The sequence below is a fragment of the Macaca mulatta genome, chromosome 7 (genome assembly GCF_049350105.2).
Source record: "Macaca mulatta isolate MMU2019108-1 chromosome 7, T2T-MMU8v2.0, whole genome shotgun sequence".
NCBI classification, from domain to species: Eukaryota; Metazoa; Chordata; class Mammalia; order Primates; family Cercopithecidae; genus Macaca; species Macaca mulatta.
In genome coordinates, this window is record NC_133412.1 from 176,563,803 (window position 1) to 176,581,686 (window position 17,884).

General features: G+C 47.1%; 1 long non-coding RNA gene across 1 annotated transcript in view; it reads left to right on the forward strand.

Annotated features, from left to right (window-relative positions):
- Nucleotides 1–17,729, forward strand: part of LOC114679655 (uncharacterized) — a 22,231-nt gene extending 4,502 nt beyond the window's left edge. The window contains exons 2-4 of the long non-coding RNA XR_003731779.2: nucleotides 6,226–6,494; nucleotides 10,749–14,209; nucleotides 17,591–17,729. This is a non-coding gene — a long non-coding RNA (uncharacterized LOC114679655). The remainder of the gene's footprint in view (nucleotides 1–6,225; nucleotides 6,495–10,748; nucleotides 14,210–17,590) is intronic.
- Nucleotides 17,730–17,884: the final 155 nt, after the last annotated feature.

The following is a 17,884-nucleotide window of genomic DNA, read 5'->3' on the forward strand; positions in this document are numbered from 1 at the left end:
ACCTTAGTAAAGAGATTTCTTATCCTAGGCTGGGTGCGGTGGCTCACGCCTGTAATCCCAGCACTTTGGGAGGCCGAGGTGGGTGGATCACCTGAGGCCAGGAGTTCGAGACCAGCCTGACCAACATGGAGAAATCACATCTCTACTAAAAATACAAAATTAGCCATGCATGGTGGTGCATGCCTGTAATTCCAGCAGGAAAATCGCTTGAACCCAGGAGGTTGTGGTGAGCTGAGATTGTGCCATTGCACTCCAGCCTAGGCAGCAAGAGCAAAACTCTGTCTCAAAAAAAAAAAAAAAAAAAAAAAAAAAAAAAAAGATTTCATATCTTAATAAAGAGATATTGAACAGGATCTTTGAGGTAATAATTCTACTTATAGGGAATGTATGTTATCAGAAATATTAGGACAAACCTGTCATTATTCATACAAGGATTCTCATTGTAGGGAAAACTAGAAACTCCCAAACTATCCAGCAAGAGGGAAAGGGGAAAACAATTATACTACACAATGCAGTGTGGCCATTCAAACAAGGAGGCAGATCTGTTTCCACTGATCTGGAAAAGTGTCCATGACATGACATTAGTGAAGAATGCAAATTTGTAGAACAGTATCTGTGCAGAATGGCTGTGCTGATATAGACGTGTTGGCACCAAAATGTTCAAGGGGAAGGAGAAGGTGGCAGGATCCAATCTGTACTTCACATAATCCCTTAAAATGTGTGGGATGGTGGGTGACTCTTCCCTGTTCAGATTTTTGCAAACAAGATGGTATTTTGCATTAAGTATAGTGGGGAAAGGCATTTAAGACATATTCATGTTTGTAGTGCTTGAATAATTTAAAATTTCTTATTTTGATATTTAGTTCGAACATTTTCTATAAGAAGTGCTTTTAAAACTAGAAAAAAGTTTTAAGAGTCTATATAATAAATTCCTACAGCTTTACTTGAATAAGGGTGCCTAGGATTTTTCTTGAATATGAACCTGTCATACGGCTGGTTGTGTGTTGAGGCCAGAGGGTGGGACCATCCCTGAGGGCCGGGCTGGGACATCTCCCCATAAGGTTGGTCAGTCCTTCTGCCAGCTCATCCGTGAAGACTTCAACCCAGGTCAGGGCCTGGGGCCTGGGAGGCTGGAGGCTTAGCGCGGTGGGCCCTTCCCTTTTCAAGGGCAAGCACTGTCAGGCACTTTGGTCCAGACTCCAGGCCTGCAGAGGCACAGAGTGCACCAAGGCGGGGCAGTGGGAGGGGCCAGGGTGCGACCCCAGGACAGGCTCCGACCCCAGGACAGGCTGGGCTCAGGCTGCACTTGTCCTGTGTCCTCTGGGTTGCTCTGTTGTTCCACCACCCCTAATCCCACAGTAAAATCCTGTCACCCTCACTGCCTGGTCTCCGCCCCTGTTGGGGGTGAATGAGCAGCTTGTCCTGCGTTTGGTGCAGAGGCCTGAAGGAGGACCCTGAGCTGGGGGCAGCCCTGTTCATTTGGGGACGGGGCAGGTTTGGTCAGCAGAGGGGCTCCCCTACCCGGAGGGCAGCTGATTCTCAGGGCTGAGCAAAGTCTGGAACTTCAAGGGCAGGAACCGTGTCCTAGGACCAACTCTGTCCACCCTCCCACACCCTCCCGTGGCCATGACCTTGGCCCCACTCTCGGTCAAATAGAGAGCCTGGCCCTTATGTGTGCAGGAGCCCTGGGGTCCTTCCTGAGCCCAAACAGGGGCTGGAGGGTCCACATTTTTGCAGTGAAGGGCTCTGTCTAGGTTCAGCCCAAGCAGGCCTGGGCAGGGGCAGCTCTGTCAGGTGCCCTCTGTCCCCAGGTCTTTCCCCTGAAAGCAGCGAGCATCTCAGTCCCTCCCACTGCATGGGTGGGTGGAGTTCAGAAGAGTGGGAGAAGAAGGGGAATGCTTACTTTTTCCAAAATGATCCAAGGATTGTTCTGGAATTGTTTGCCAAGGGCTGTGTGGCCATGTGTTTTTCTAGATTGACTTAAAGAAAAAATGGTGTTGGTGTCCCCAAGGAAACAGGGCATCCAGGCTGGAAGGACAAAAGCCAGGTGGGCTGAGGGGCTGGCGGGGCCACATCTCCCACGAGGGAAGGGAAACTGAGGCCTGGCCATGCAGGCCCAGGACCCACCCTGCCCCTTTGCAGTGAGGGGAGGGAAGGTCTGAGTCCCCGGGAAGCAGAGCCAAGGCCAGCTGGGCAGGGGACAGAAGCTGGGTCACCCCTGGGACACCCAAGCAGAGCGATGCAGCCCCTGGGATGGGCTTGGCTGGGTCTCTCCTCGGCTCTTTTCTCTCCTGTAAGACGGGAACATGGAAAGTCCTTCCCCACGAGGGGGACGGCCCAGCACACTTCCCCATAGCTGGTGGCAGTGTCCTGGAAGTCCCAGCTGTCATGGCTCTGGCTGCCCCTTTCAGATGCTGTCTCAATGACACGTGTCCAGGTCCAGCCTGTTCACCAAGCTTCAGCCCTCCCATCCCTCACCCTGGGGACTAAGGGACAGCTCCGGACTAGCCCAGTCTTTCCCGAGTGCTCACGTGCTTCCCAGCTTCCTCCAAAGGCCAGCAGTCCCAGCGAAGTCCTGGGAAAGGCTGGCCAGCCTCAGGCAGCTCCAGTGAAGGCTGTGACCACCACAGGGAGCACCTCTGCCAGCTGGTGGCCCCAGGGACTGCCCAGACTGTGGAACACTCAGCTTCCCAGGGGGAGAGACCCTGGCCCACTGTGGGCAGCAGAAACTGTGGCTGTAGAGGAAGCTCTGGGGGGCTATGGGAGCCCCTACCCCAGGGGACGCGGGAACTTGGCCGGGTCCAGGCCTTGCAGGAGGCTCCTTGCGGAGTTGCAGAGGGGCAGTTTCCCTTCCGCAGAGCTGCTTTCTCACCCTTGTGGTGGGACAAGCCCTCTCCTGCCCCTTCACCCAGGTCCTGAGTACTTCTGAGCCACGGGTGGGCAATTTATGACCCACTTCTCACTACAGAGGAGCCAGGGCAGCTCACCAACGCCAAGTGATGGAGAAAATCAGTGGGAGGGAAGCACAGACTCCAACGTTTTTTGCCAAAGTGCTGGTTGGAACACTTTTGAATTCTGGGAAGTCTTGTAATTATGTCAACATATAACCTTCTTTTAAAGAAGCACAAGTGTAGTGGTATGGGCCTGTAGTCCCAGCTACTCAGGAGACCGAGGTGGGAGGATCGCTTGAGCCTTGGAGCTTGAGACTGCAGTGAGCCACAGTTGCGCCACTGCTCTCCAGCCTGGGTGACGGGGCAAGACCCTGACTCTGAAAAAAATTAAAAATCATGGAGCTTCCATCAGATGATCCCCTCAGATCAAGGCACCAAATTACTTTTTCCAAGCTACTTGGAAATATTGTCCTTTTGGGTCTTGCATGACAGGTCCATTAGATGAGACCCAGAAGTTTGGGCAATTCAAGGGAAAATGGGCGGCTGGGCGCGGTGGCTGACACCTGTAACCCCAGCACTTTGGGAGGCTGAGGCGGACAGATCACCTGAGGTCAGGAGTTTGAGACCAGCTTGGCCAACATGGCAAAACCCTGTCTCTACTAGAAATACAAAAATTAGCCGGGTATGGTGGTGCACACCTGTAATTCCAGCTACTCGGGAGGCTGAGGCAGGAGAATTGCTTGAACTCAGGAAGCGGAGGTTGCATTGAGCTGAGATCACACCACTGCACTCCAGCCTGGGTGACAGAGTGAGACTTTGTCTAAAAACAAAACAAAACAAAAAGCCAAAAAACTTGACCAAGCCACAACTGCCATACTGGTCTGGGTCAACCTTAAGTTCTCCTTTTTTAACCAGAAACAATATTCCCTGAAACCAGAAGTTAGGAAAGGACTACAAGCCATCGTTGATAACTTAAGGTTGCAGGGCTTCCTCAAACTCTGCAACAGCCCTTGTCATACCCAATATTGGGGGTACAAAAACCCAACGAGGAATGGAGACTAACTAATTCAAGACCTCCATTATTCACCCAGTGGTTCCCAATCCATATACCCTGCTAGCTCAAATACCTGAAGGAACTAAATGGTTTACAGTCCTGGACCTAAAGAATGCCTTCTTCTGGACATTGTATACCCTGACTTTCAGTATTTGTTTGCATTTGAGGAGCCCTCTAACTAAACCACCCAGTTGACTTGGACAGTGTCACCTCAGGGGTTCTGAGACAGCCCCCACTTGTGCGGGCAGGCATTGTCAAGAGACCTCTCCAAGTTCCTTTATCCTCAGGTTACAGTTTTTCAATTCATAGGTGACATTCTCCTCTGTGCTCCACTGAGGAAATCTCTCTGGAGGACAGAAAGGCTTTTCTTAATTTTCTGGCTAACAGAAGATATAAGGTTTCAAAATCTAAACCCCAGCTCTGTCAGACTTTGAAGTACCTAGGCCTGGTCTTGTCAGAGGGGACCAGAGCGTTGGGTGAAGAGAGGATTAAATCCATCTCCTTCTTTCCCCTCCCCCAAACCCTCAAGGAACTAAGGGGATTCTTAGGCATTACTGGATTCATAACTGGGTACAGTGAAATAGCTTGTCCCTTATATCACCTAACAAAGGAGACTCAGGCAGATAAAACTCACTGTGTAATTTGGGAACCAGAGGCTTTTGACCAACTAAACAAGCCCTGCTTAAGGCACTGGCCTTTGGTTTCCCTACAGGGAAGACGTTTAATCTTTATGTGTCAGAAAGAAAGGGAATGGCCCTGGGAGTTCTAACACAGGCCACAGTCCAGCCCAGCAGCCTGTAGACTACCTAGCTAAGGAACTTGATTTGATAGCTGAAGGATGGCCAGCCTGCCTCCAGTCAGTTGCAGCAGTAGCCTCGCTGGTACCGGAAGCTACTGTTAACCATGGGGAATAATGTAACCATTTATACCCCACACAATGGGGAAGGACTGCTTTCTTCTAAGGGCAGTCTCTGGCTAACAGACAACTGCTTCCTCTGGTATCAAGCTCTGTTATTAGAGGGATCTGCAGTCAAATTAAGAAGAGTCCCTTCCTAAATCCAGCCACCTTCCTCCCAGAGGAAGCTGGGGAGCTTGAACATGACTGTGAACAGATAGTAGTGCAAACCTATGCAGCCAGGGGGTACCTCAAGGAAACCGCCTTAGAGAACCCTCACTCTTTATGGATGGAAGTTCTTTTGTGGAGCAAGGGATCCATAAAGCAAGGTATGCAACGGTTACTCTGAATGATATTGTTGAGAATGCATCTCTCTCCTTGGGCAACAGCGCTCAACTAGCTGAGCTAATCACCCTGATGAGGGCACTAGAATTAAGCAAAGGGAAAGCAGTTCACATTTATACTGATTCTAGGTACACTTTCCTAGTCCTCCATGTCCATGCCGTTATCTGGAAAGAGAGGAACTTCTTCACAGCTAATGAGTCTCCCATTAAATACCATCAGGAAATTAATAAACTACTATCCTCGGTTTTCCTTCCACAGGAAGTGGCAGTAATACAGTGTAAAGGCCATCAAAAAGGGATGGATGAAGTAGGTGAGGGAAATAGGTTGGTGGACCACGCAGCTAAATCAGCACTGAGAGTGCCTCTGATTTCTGATACACTTGAAGCCCCACTGATCTGGGAGGACCCCATAAGAGAAATAAAACCTCAATATTCTCCTACAGAAATAGACCGGGCTATCTCTAGAGGATATATCCTTCAGCCCTCAGGATGGCCACAGTGTTGGTAGAAGAGCTGAGGTAGGACTGGCTTGTCTGTCATAATATAAAAGAGTCTTGGAAGATGTTCAGGGTCCAGGGTCTAAAATCCCTCATGGCCTTTGGAACACCAAGCTCTGTGCCAAAGGTGGAAGGCTGCCCTGCTGTACCACAAATCTAATCCCGTGGCTTGGATGGAATTCAGGGCGCAGGGCACAAAACCCCTCGCAGCCTCTGGAACGTGCACAGACTTGTTGGTTGCTCTCCCAGCCTTGTAAACATGTTCTCCATTATCTCAAGCAGCAGAGCATATTCTATATGCGTCAAAGAAAACGCTAAACCGTCACAGCTATGCTTGATGCACCCCTACCTTTCTATCCCTACATCCTCACCTGTTTACCACCACATCCATGCATCCTCACCACCTGGTTTTTTGTGTGATCACCAAGAAAGAGTGTGGGCTCCCAGAGCTCAGGGCCTTTGTAGCCTCCATACCAGCGTTGGCCCCCTGGACCCACCTTATGCACTCTTAACTTGTCTCTTCTCATTCCTTTGACTCCGCCAGACTTTGTAGCCCCCATGGCCTGGTGTTGAGTCTGATCACCCCAACATTTCTGGCGCCTAATGTGGAGCTATGAAGACCCCAGTGAAGAAACACCAGAGTGTGCGGAAGCAGAGGATGCATTGTCAGAGGACACCCGAGGGCGACTGAAAGAAGCTCGGCGGGAAAGCTGAGTGCTCAGAAGAACCAGGGTAACAATGGAACAAAATGAAAGCAAACATTCTACTTATTTAAATTTCCCAAGGCATTTATTACGGAGAGGGAGAGTGAAGGTCAGTACTCAGAATTTATTAACACTCTTTCGTACAATAGAGCAGTTTTATCCATGGTTCCCAGAACAAGGGACAATGGAGTTAGATGAATGGGAAAGAATTGGCAGAGATTTTTTAAAGGCCCATACAGAAGATGCCAGAATTCTAGTTTCTGTTTGGTCAGTGTGGGTGTTGATAAAGGCAGTTCTTGAGCCATTTCAAACAGATGACGAGGCAGATTCAGATGAGAAAGAGGTAGATGAGTGTAAAAAATTAACTTCAGATTCTGAATATGAAGAACAGCAACTGGAAGAAATTAAAGAAAGGGAAGCTGAAAAAGGTATATTTTACTAGCCTGTCGGTTCCACCTGCTGAATTAAGTGAATGGCCACCTTCTCCCTCTCCCCTTAATGGGCGAGAAGATGAATTAGCTGCAAAACTTACTGCTTAGTGGCAACATTAAATATGGGGAACAATTGGTGGTGCTACACAAAATTCTATTCAGAAGGCTAGAGCTGAAGAAGAGCTAGAAGCATGGCAATTTCCAGTTACTATAATTCAGCAAGGAGGACAAAACATAGTTAATTGAGCCACTTTTCCTTTTAAGATGTTAAAGGAATTTAAGCAAGCCATTAGTCAATATGGGCCAAATTCTCCTTTTGTACAAACTTTACTAAAAAATGTGGCTCTTGATAATAGATTAATACCATATGACTGGGATACTTTAACAAAGTCTGTTCTCACTCCATCTCAGTACTTGCAGTTTAAAACTTCATGGGCTGATGAAGCTCAAACTCAGACAAGAGAAAACACACAAGCACAGCCGCCTGTGCTTATTTCCTTTGAACAGTTAATGGGGTTAGGCCCTAATTGGGGCCAATTAGACAATCAAGCAGTAATGAAAAATGTTGCCATTGTTCAGTTATGCACTGTGTGCTTACGGGCATGGAAAAAAATAGATGTTACAGGGAAAAAAATCCTTCCTTCATTAGACCTATGAGAGGGAAGGCTCATTTGGCTGAATATATTAAGACTTGTGATAACATTGGAGGTAACTTACATAAGGCTACTCTTTTAGCTCAAGCAATGGCTGAATTAAAAGTGGGGGAAAATATGCCCTTTTTTTTTTTTTTTTTTTTTTTTTTTTTTGAGACAGAGTCTCGCTCTGTCTCCCAGGCTGGAGTGCAGTGGCACGATCTCAGCTCACTGCAAGCTCCGCCTCCCGGGTTCACACCATTCTCCTGCTTCAGCCTCCCGAGTAGCTGGGACCACAGGTGCCCGCCACCTCGCCCAGCTAGTTTTTTTTTTTTTTTGTATTTTTTAGTAGAGACGGGGTTTCACCGTGTTAGCCAGGATGGTCTCGATCTCCTGACCTCATGATCTGCCCGTCTCGGCCTCCCAAAGTGCTGGGATTACAGGCTTGAGCCACCGCGCCCAGCCAGGCTCTTGTTTTAATTGTGGGCAGTTTGGACACACAAAAAAGGAATGTTAAAAGGGAAATCAATAGGCAAGGGCTACTACCAGTAAGCAACGAAAAAGTCCTGGTATCTGCCCCCGATGTAAGAAGGGCAATCACTGGGCAAATCAGTGTCTTTCTAAATTTAGCAAACATGGGCAACCACTTTCTGGAAATGGGAAGAGGGGCTGGCCTCAGGCCCCCTCAACAAACCAAGGCATATGCGGCACTGTCAGTGTCCCTACAAATGTACAGCAATTGTAGATCTGTAGATCTCTGCAGCACAATTCCTGTTTCCTAACTTCCTGGAGAGCCACCAAAGAAAGTCCTCATGGGAGTTAGGGGCCCTTTACCCTCAGGAACAGTTGGTCTATCGCTTGGAAGATCTAGTTTAAATTTAAGAGGTGCCACTATACATACAGGAATAATTGATTCTGATTATACTGGAGAGATTCAATTAGTTATTAGTTCCTCAATTCCATGGTCTGCTTCCCCAGGAGAAAGAATTGCTCAGTTGTTACTGTTATCTTATGCAAAACTGGGAAGAAGCACAGTAAAAAGAATAGGAGGCTTTGGTAGTGCGAATCCAGCAGGAAAAGCTATATGTTGGGTTAATCAAGTGTCTGACAAAAGACCTATTTGTACAGTAACCATTCAAGGTAAAGATTTTGAGGGGCTAGCAGATACTGGAGCTGATGTTTCTATTATTGGTTTAAATCAATGGCCCTGGCATTGGCCAAAACAAGAGGCATCCATTGGTATTGTTGGGGTAGGGGCTGCCTCAGAAGTTTTTCAAAGTTCTTTAATTTTGCCATGCTAAGGGCTAGATGGCCAAGAAGGGACAATTCAACCTATTATTATACCTAGTCCTGTCAATCTATGGGGTAGAGACTTACTACAACAATGGGGTGCTGAAATATCTATTCCTATGGCTCAGTGTAGTAATAACAGTAAACAAATGATGAGAAAAATGGGATATCTCTCAGAAAAGGGACCGGGAAAAATGAAAGTGGCCAACCAGAATCTTTAGAACTAAAAAGGCAAATGGATTGAACTGGATTAGGGTATCATTTTTAGGAGCGGCCATTGCTGAGCCTCCAGCTCCCATTCCTCTTGTTTGATTAACTGCCAAACCAGTTTGGGTGGAGCAATGGCTGCTGAAACAGGAAAAACTGGAGGCTTCAAAAAATTGGCACAGAAACAATTGCAAAAGGGACACATGGAGCCTACTTTCTCTCCTTGGAATTCTCCTATTTGTTATTAAGAAAAAAATCAAGGAAATGGAGAATGTTAACAGACTTGAGGGCCGTTAATGCTGTGATTCAACCCATGGGCACACTGCAACCAGGGCTGCCCCCTCCAACAATGATCCCCAAATACTGGCCTCTCATAGTAATAGATTTAAAAGGTTGCTTTTTTACCATTCCTTTAGCTACTCAAGATTATGAAAAATTTGCTTTTACTGTTCCCGCTATAAATAACAAAGAACCAGTGGACGGATACCATTGGAAAGTACTGTCACAAGGCAGGTTAAATAGTCCAACTATTTGTCAAACTTATGTCAGAAAAGCTATTAAACCAGTTAGAGAACAATTCAAAAAATGCTATATTCTCCATTAAATGGATGATATTTTATGTTCAACTGAAACTAGAGAAGAATTAATGTTATTCTAAACAATTGGAAAACACTGTAACTGCAGTGGGATTAATCATAGCCCCTAATAAAAATCCAAACTTCTGCTCCCTTTCAGTATTTAGGAATAAAAGTAGAACAAAGTACTATTAAGCCTCAAAAGGTTCAAATTAGAAGAGATAATTTAAAAACTCTAAATGATTTTCAAAAATTATAAGGAGACATTAATTGGATTCGTCTCACTTCAGGCATTCCTACTTATGCTATGTCTCATCATTTTTCTACCTTACAAGGTGATTCGAACCTTAACAGCAAACATTCTCTATCCAAAGAAGCATTAGAGAAACTTCAATTAATTGAAAAAAAAATTTCAACAAGCACAAGTGACTTGAATTAACCCTACGCAGCCATTACAGTTTTTAGTTTTTCCTACTAAACATTCACCTACAGGAGTTATTGTTCAACAGAACGATCTGGTTGAGTGGCTTTTTCTACCTCACAATACAGCTAAAATGCTCACTCTGTACTTAGATCAAATTGCTGTACTAGTAGGACAAGCAAGGCTGTGCACAACAAAGTTAATGGGATATAATCCAAATCAAATTATAGTTCCATTAAACAAACAACAAATTCAGCAGGCTTATATTAATTCCCAGGAATGGCAAGTTAATTTGGCAGGTTTTACTGGTGTTCTTGATAATCATTATTCTAAATCCAAAATATTCCAATTTCTTAAATTAACATCATGGATATTGCCTTCCATTACTCAAAAAGCCCCTATTGAAGGGGCCACTACTGTTTTCACTGATGGATCTAGTAATGGAAAAGCCTCATTTGCAGGACCTCAAAAGCAAGTTTTTCAAACTGACTTTGCTTCTGCTCAAAGGGCTGAACTTATGGCTGTAATAATAGTGTTAAAATTTTTTAAACAGCCAGTAAACATTGCTTCTGATTCAGTCTATGTAGTGCAAGCCACGCAAAATATTGAATGTGCCTGAATTCAAAATGTGACTGATGACCAACCTAATCTTCTATTTCATTCTTTACAGCAATCAGTACAACAAAGGCATTCCCCTTTCTATGTCACTCATATTAGAGCACATACTAACCTCCCTGGCCCTTTAACTAAACTTCATCCAAGGGCGGATAATTACATGGGGAAGAGGATTTGCTTGTGTTTCTCCAGGTGACAATCAGGTGCCTGTGTGGGTGCCCACCAAACATCTGAAGATCTATCATGAGCTACAGCAGGAAGAGAGGACTCTGGGAAGAGCCAGATATGAGTGATGGTGCAAATAAACATCTCAGAGACGAAGGAGAAAACTGATCTCCCCAAAACAACGCCCCCTGTCAGCAAGAAGTAGCTAAGATCAATCATTGTTCATATTCTAACAGCAGTTAGATGTGCCTCTTCCAAGGTGGGGAATGATAGGGACAGGAGGCAAGGAAATTCTGGACAGAAAAGGGCAGGTCCCCAGTGAAGGCCCGAACCTGAAGACTGGAACCACGGCCCAAAGTGAGAACATGCCTTCCTGTTTTCCCGCTCAAATGTTGCCTTTTCCAAAACCACCCGTGGTCTGCCCCCACCCCCCATCCTGTGCCTATAAAAACCCCAGGTTCCACTGGCAGAGAGCAGAGAAGAGGAGAAGCATCTGGACATCAGAGAGTACAGTTGGATGTTGGAGAGAAGCAGCTTGACTTCAGAGAGACGGCTTGACAGCATCGCTCCAGGGGAAGATCACCTTCCTGCTTCATCCCCTTTCCAACTCCCTTTCCTGATGCGGGCCGCTTTCATCAGCAATAAAATCCCCCGCATTCACCACCCTTCAATTTGTGTGACCTGGACGCCAAACAAGAGCTGAGGTACCATGGGTGCAGATGCAAAAGGCTGTCACACTGACCCCCTGCCCTCACTGGTGGAAAGCAGCCACCTCATGAGAAAAGGCAGAGGGCCCACTGAGCTGTTAACACTTAAGCCATCTGTGGATGGCAGAACTAAAAGAGCACTGACTGTAACATTCCTTCTGGGGCTTTGGGGGTCATGGGTACTTCTCCCAGATGCTGCTCCAGGGCCCACGCAGTTTTGCCCCAGCTAACACTCGAAAGCACTCACCCTGGCTGCTGCAACTGCTCACCTGCCTGTTCCCTCCCACAAGGGTTGAACACAAGGGGTTTGGGTGAGTGGAGTTTTCCCCTGCTGGTGCCGAAGCTGCCAGCTACCTCTAGTGCCTGCACTTCAGTTCCTGCCCACGAAGGGGTCAGGGGAAATTTCCTGCTTCAATGGCTGCAATATTCTGAGGCCTGCAAGGTGAGCACCTTCCCCAGAGGCTGCACATGTGCTTCTGCCAGGCCCTGGCTGGAGTCAGTTTATTACACTTAGCAGTGAAGGAAATAATGTATACAGTGGTCCATTTCCAAGACAATGGGCCTTGAATCGGCTTGGGTCAGCAAACTACAGAAGAAACAAGGTATACTAGGCCCCTGCTTGGATGGCTGATGCCTGCTTTTCAGCGTCCCCCTGCCCCTTCTCCTGCTTCCCTCTTAGTTGCCCTCATCCAAACCAAAAAAGTTTAGTCTAAAATGAAAGTTTACTAGCCTGCAAAATAGCTTGCTTTGTCCGTTCTTAACAGCCTGCCCAGCTACTTAGGTCATAAATCAAATACTTGAAGAGCCCCTGAGCTAACTAGAATTGCAATGCACTGTGGGCTGCAACAAAATGCAACAAGACAACCCTAAAGGAAACACCTAAAGCCCCTGCCCAACAGCCAATAGGCGACGTCCAGGAAGGTTGTGACCCCACAGTACTCAGCCTGTGAGGAACCAGGGGAGAGACCTACACATTAGGGGATAAATTGCTTGTTGAAACTGTGCTGGGTGTGCCAGCCCATCAGACACCCGATCTTGCAAGACTGTCATTAAAAGTCTCATTTTCGGGCCGGGCACAGTGGCTCAAGTCTGTAATCCCAGCACTTTGGGAGGCTCAGAAGGGTGGATCACGTGGTCAGGAGTTCAAGAACAGCCTGACCAAGATGGTGAAACCCCGTCTCTACTAAAAACACAAAAATTAGCCAGGTGTGGTGGCGGGTGCCTGTAGTCCCGGTTACTTAGGAAGCTGAGGCAGGGGAATCACTTGAACCTGGGTGGCAGAGGTTGCAGTGAGCCGAGACTGCACCACTGAGCTCCAGCCTGGGTGATAGAGCGAGACGTCTGGGAAGATTGTGATCCCACAGTACTCAGCCTATGAGGAACCAGGGGAGGGACCTGCGCACTAGGGGATAAATTGCTTGTTGAAACTGTGCTGGGTGTGCCAGCTCATCAGACACCTGATCTTGCAAGACCGTCATTAAAAGTCTCATTTTCGGGCCGGGCACAAAAATCTCAAAAACAACAAAAAAAAAACCTCTCACTTTTGTTGTTCTCTGGGTCTCTGAGTCCATTCTTTGGGTTTGGACAGATTAGTTTATTTCTCACATTTCTCACAGTAGGAAATGTGAGTTCTGGGGGAGCATTTGTCAAATGTAGGTTCACTCTGGGTGACCCAACTGTGACTGTGAGACCCTTTGTGCACCCAGTACAATGTGGAGGGGACTTCCTTGGGGACATTCCACTTGAGCACACAGGGGTTTGTGTTCTGTTTCCCCTCCCCTGCAGCCCATGGCAATCAATGTTCTCATCCACCCCTAAACTCTCCTGGGCTGACCCCACAGAGTCCTGCCTCCCTTCCCTAGGGCCTGATTACCTTGCCAGCTCTCCAGTCTTTCAAAAAGACACATTTTAAAACACCGAGTCCACCGTAGGATCTGGTTTCAGTGGGAGTATTGGTCTGACCACACGGGTCCTCCCACCTACTCTCCTCCCACTCCTGTATCTGTGGCCCGAGCCCACTTCCTGGCTTATTCCCCTAAGAGGCTGAAATCTGAAGCAGAAAGGAGCTGGGCCCAGGAAATTAACTCGGGGCATTTTTTTAATGCTACGCCCACATGTTCCCGTGTGACCGGTTATTGGAACCTGCACAGATGTGGCCAGGGGAGGGCCCTTTCCGCTGCCAGGGGGAGGCCGCCACATGCGAGCAAGGGCAAGGGTCCTGCCCCTCCCTGCACCCAGGAGGCCTTCCAGAATCGACCCAGGGTTGCAGTGGCTGGTGCAGTAGAGACCAGGAGAATCAAACATGGGTGGGGCTGGGTGTGGAACCCCAGGATTCTGGCCCTGAGCTGCAGTGGGCAGGGTGGAAAGAGGGCGCAGTGTGAGGACCCCGCCCACCTCATGGGGTCCCTAGAGAGAGCCGGTGCCAGAAGTCCTGGGATACAAGAGGGTCCACCCCAGGGAAGGAGGCCCCACGGCTCCCTCAGCACCCAGGGCCTCAGGTGTGTGCTGGAAAATGGGGCCAGGGTCACTTTTAAATATTTTCAATGATTTCCTCAATTATTCAACTGGAGTTACTAAATATTCCAATTGTGATTACCTAATGATTTAAAAAGCTTTGTATTAACTTTGAAAAAGTAGAGACTCACAGGAAGTTACCAAAATAGTGGAGTCCTGTACTCTCCCCAGTCCCCTCAATGGTGACATCTCACTAAGGATCAAAACTAGGAATCTGTGCTCTTTTTACTTTTTTATTTTATTATTTTTTTGACACAGAGTCTCACTGTATCACCCAGCCTGGAGTGTAGTGGTGCGATCTCAGCTCACTGCAACATCTGCCTCCCAGGTTCAAGCAATTCTCCTGCCTCAGTCTCCCAAGTAGCTGGGATTACAGGTGCGTGCCACCAGGCCCGGCTAATTTTTGTATTTTTAGTAGAAACGGGATTTCACCACGTTGGCCAGGCTGGTCCTGAACTCCTGACCTCAGGTGATCTGCCTGCCTTAGCTTCCCAAAGTGTTGGATTAAGGGCGTGAGCCACCGCACCTGGCCTTGTGCTCTTTTTAAATAACACCTTATTCAAATATAATTCACGCAGAGTGCACAATTTCCTGGCTTTTATATATCCATAGGGCCGGATGTCATTTTTAAAGAAAGTCAAAATGGAGAATGGGCTGAGCCTCTCTCTGGCCAGGGGTTCCATGAGTGCACGGTGGGGTTTCATGGTTTCCTGGAATGGTATCTGGAGGCCTCTCCCGTCTGTTGCCCCATGGCAGGGCTGCCTGAGCACCACAGATCATGCTGCCGTGGGTGGGCAGAACAGGCCCCTCCCGCAGGGGCACTGAGTGCTGTGATTTGTGCAGACTGTGTTCTGAGAGTTACTTTTGCTATTTGAAAGGCTATTTAGCCAATTTGACACAGAATTCCACCAGATTTGCATGTTTTAAGTCACTTGTAGCATTGTATGTAATAGTAACATTTAATTTCCATGTAGTTCTAAATGTATTTATGACCTACTTACCAAAGTTTTTAAAATAAGACATAGTGTTTCCTGGGTAACTTAATTTTATATAGAAACAGAGGGAGCCCAGCTCAGTCAGTCTGCATTATAATTGACATAATTAACATATGCACTTGAAAACTGAGTGCAAATAGTTTAAAAACGTTCTGGGGCCTCTTATTGGATTCTCCTTCTTGGGCAGGTCCTGGCTGTCAAATGCTGTCCCCAGCACCCCCAAATCTACAAAGTAGAAGCTTAAGATCTGCAGAGATGGGTAAAAGCCTCAGTAAGACAGCTAGGTTGACCAACTTGTTCCAGCTCGCCTGGGATCCTGCCAGCTTTGAAGTGGAAACCCTGAGGTCTGAGGGCACCCTCAGTTCTAGGCAAACCAGATTGTTGGTTGTCCTTCCGGCAGCATGCGTGCTTGACTTTGATGCAAAAATTTCTTAACACACACATGCTTCTTCCTGTCAACACTCCAGCTAAAGGCCACTGGACGCACTTGTAGCTGAGCAGTTTGAGCTTATGCATCGCAGAGAGGAAGAGCAGGCACCACAGGAAGCGCCAGACATGCGCTCAGAGGGGTTAGAAAGAACTTGTACCCACACTGAGCCAGAACTGGGGGCTTGGGGGAGGGTGTGAAGAATCAGGGGTTCCCTGTAGTGTGGATGCTGTCAGAACTCAGGCTGGTTCTGTGATCAGGCGTCTCAACAAAGCTCCTCGGCAGTGGGCAGAGAAGAATGGAGAACCCGTAAAGCAGCTGCTGCCACTCATTTTTGCCAACAGAGGGGCTGGCTGGAAATTTGAGGGTGGCACAGTGACCTTGCTTTTGTCTGTGTTCGGACAAAGTTTAAAGTGGCCTTGTCTTGTCTAATTCTGTCACCGTCTCAGAGACACCCCGTCTGATATCAGACACTCCGTCTGATATTGGTGTTCTGTGAGGTGGCTCCTGTCCGACAGGAGAATAACTCAGCCCAGCTGTGTTACCACCAGCTTCTGGGGACAGGGCTGCTCCTTTTGTCTCCCCCCACAAAGCAGGGAAAGGTAAGGAGAATACTGTTAAAATGGGCCAGGCATGGTGGCTCATGCCTGTAATCCCAACACTTCAAGAGGCTGAGGTGGGTGGATCACTTGAGCCCACGAGTTCAAGACCAGCCTGGGCAATATGATGAAACCCCGTCTCTACAAAACATACAAAAATTAGCCAGGTATGGTGGTGTGCACCTGCAGTCCCAGCTACTTGGGAGACTGAGGTTGGAGGATCGTTTGAGCCCAGGAGGTTGAGGTTGCAGTGAGAGGAGATTGTGCTATCGAACTCAGCATGGGTGACAGAGTGAGGCCCTGTCTAAAAAAGAAAGAAGGAAGGAAGGAAGGAAGGAAAGAAGGAAGGAAGGAAGGAAGGAAGGAAGGAAGGAAGGAAGGAAGGAAAGAAAGAAAGAATACAGCTAAAATGAAAACCTGTATTCCTCAAAGTCACTAATGTCAAATGACAAAATACAGCAAATTCAGTTAAGATTGAATAGGTTTTTATTTGCAATTCTAGACTTGGGCAACCCCTCATTCTTAGGAAATAGAAGGAGCATTTGGATGAGCTGAGCAGGAGAGGTTGGCAGGAAGGGGTGGAAGAAAGCAGAAACAGAGACCAAAAAGCAGATTGGTCATCTCGCAGTTACTTTCCTTGTCATGGTTAAAGCACAGTGGACTTCCCTTATCGCCCCGGCTAAAACTGGCCTATCTGGGAATTTGGGGTCTCTCTCTCTCTCTCTCTCTCCCTACCTCCCTCTCTCTGTCTCCTGAAAGAGGGGCAGATAAACAACTTAGTGTCTGCTCAGTGGTGTGAAACTCCCTGCATGAGTAGCTGCATTTTGGCTTGGTCTGTTGGTCCTAGTGCAGAAGCTCAGTCCAAACCAATGGCATCCTCTCTGCTTATTTAACACCAGCAATAAAGTAAAAAGGGACGTTGCACAATTCCAGAAGATACCTTAATACGTGTATCTGAAAAATACTAGTGTCCAGAAAACACGAAGCACTCCTATAAATCAATCATACCAAGACCGGGACCCAGTAGGAAAACTGGCTTCTTAAGATTGAAATGGGAATGTCAAAAACGTACACTTCCAAATGGCTAATAAGAATATGAAAAAGTGTTTAACTTCCTCAGTCATCAAGGAAATGCCAAGTAAAATCAAAATTTGATGCAATTATGCACCCACCACTGGCTAAAATGGAAACAACCGAGAATATCAAGTGTTGGCCAGGATGGCACCCAGAGGCATCACGCTTTGTTAGTGGGAGTGCACTTTGTACAAACACCTGGGAAAACTGTCTGGAAGTGTCCACCAAAGCGGAACCTACCCAAACCCTGTGACCCAGCAACTTGCTCCATGCACAACAGAACCTGTATATATCTTTACCAGAATACATGGACAAGAATGGCTGGCCGTGGTGGCTCACGCCTGTAATCCCAGCACTTTGGGAGGCCGAGACGGGCAGATCATGAGGTCAGGAGATCGAGACCATCCTGGCTAACACGGTGAAACCCTGTCTCTACTAAAAATACAAAAAAAATTAGCCGGGCGAGGTGGCAGTGCCTGTAGTCCCAGCTACTCGGGAGGCTGAGGCAGGAGAACGGCGTGAACCTGGGAGACCAAGCTTGCAGTGAGCCGAGATCGCACCACTGCACTCCAGCCTGGGCGACAGAGCAAGGCTCCATCTCAAAAAAAAAAGAAAAGAAAATCTTCTCTTTTAAGCTATCTATAATTTACTACAATTTGATAAAATAAATTTTTATAAACAAAGATAAAAAATTTGTGTTTTATCTCCTCACTTGATTCCTCCAAAATGTGAAAACTATATGTGAGTATACGTATGACAATATGGTTATTTATATAAGTCCAATAAAATATGCTCTCTTTATAACAAAATACAATGAAAAACACTGGTTTTAACTACCAAGACTGAC